General features: G+C 35.6%; 1 pseudogene; it reads left to right on the top strand.

Annotated features, from left to right (window-relative positions):
* Positions 1 to 795: 795 nt before the first annotated feature.
* On the top strand, positions 796 to 881 carry LOC138742178 (U6 spliceosomal RNA; annotated as a pseudogene).
* Positions 882 to 1,099: the final 218 nt, after the last annotated feature.

Genomic DNA, 1,099 nt, shown 5'->3' with positions numbered 1-1,099 from the left:
CAGCCAGCTGGTCAGTAATATAATTTCAACCATTAAAGAATTAAAATTCAATTTCATTATTTCTCCCCACCCTCCCAGTGACATTTAATTATTTGGAAAGTTTGCACAAACTTGGAAATTGCTATGGAAATTTAAAAAGAACATTAAAACATAGTAGAGGCCCTTCATCCGACTGTGTTGTGGCAACCTATGAAGCCTTCTCCACAACAATCTAATCCTTTCCTATCGCACACCCATGACTTTTTAATGGGTCTTACATCCATGTGTCTATCTATCCAGCGTCATTTAAGTGTTTCTATTGTACCAGTCTCTACCCTCAGCAATGCATTCCAGGTACCCACTGCTCTCCATGTAAAACACTTAACAAAATTCTCCTCTGAAGTTTCCTCCACTTGTTTTAAACAGATACCTCTGGTACCCATATTTGCAATTCAATTTCCAACTCATTTGATAGAATTTTTAGTCATTCAGAGAGCATATCCTTTTCTATTACTGAAACCAATGTGTATAGCTTAATGAATTCTCAAATAGTAAAGTAGTTAACTCTTGTAAAAAGCATAGTATCAAAATAAATGGCATTTTCAGATGCATAATTTCAATTTTTGAAATCATAATTCTGAGAATCCATTTCAAAATCTGTTTTTCATATTTGTGCCAAACTTTAAAACATGACCTTTGCAACAGATGAAACTGAAATCTCCAATTACAACATAGAAGGGGGCATTCAATCACTAGATTAATTATTGTACATCATTGATATGCTCACCAAAGAGAATATACAAGGCAAAGGATGGATTTTTGTCAAGAAAGATGTACTCCAAAGATTAGCATGGCCCCTGCGCAAGGATGACATGCAAATTCGTGAAGCGTTCCATATTTTTTTTAAATAAAAAAAAAGAAAGATGTACTCCCAATCAGGAACAAACACACATCTCAACCTTAAATTATTTGTAATACTTCCCAAGGCATTTCACAGAAGAAATGATCAGGGTCACATACTTAAGCAGGTTGGGATTAGAGCTGGTAACCAGGGGTGATATATCTGGAGTGACAAAACAAGAGAAGTAACACGCACCCATGGGTCAGAATGGGAGAATGT

The sequence above is a fragment of the Narcine bancroftii genome, chromosome 8 (assembly GCF_036971445.1).
Source record: "Narcine bancroftii isolate sNarBan1 chromosome 8, sNarBan1.hap1, whole genome shotgun sequence".
Classification (NCBI taxonomy): domain Eukaryota; kingdom Metazoa; phylum Chordata; class Chondrichthyes; order Torpediniformes; family Narcinidae; genus Narcine; species Narcine bancroftii.
The sequence above is the reverse complement of the archived record's forward strand: the minus strand, read 5'-3'. Positions and strand labels throughout refer to the sequence as shown.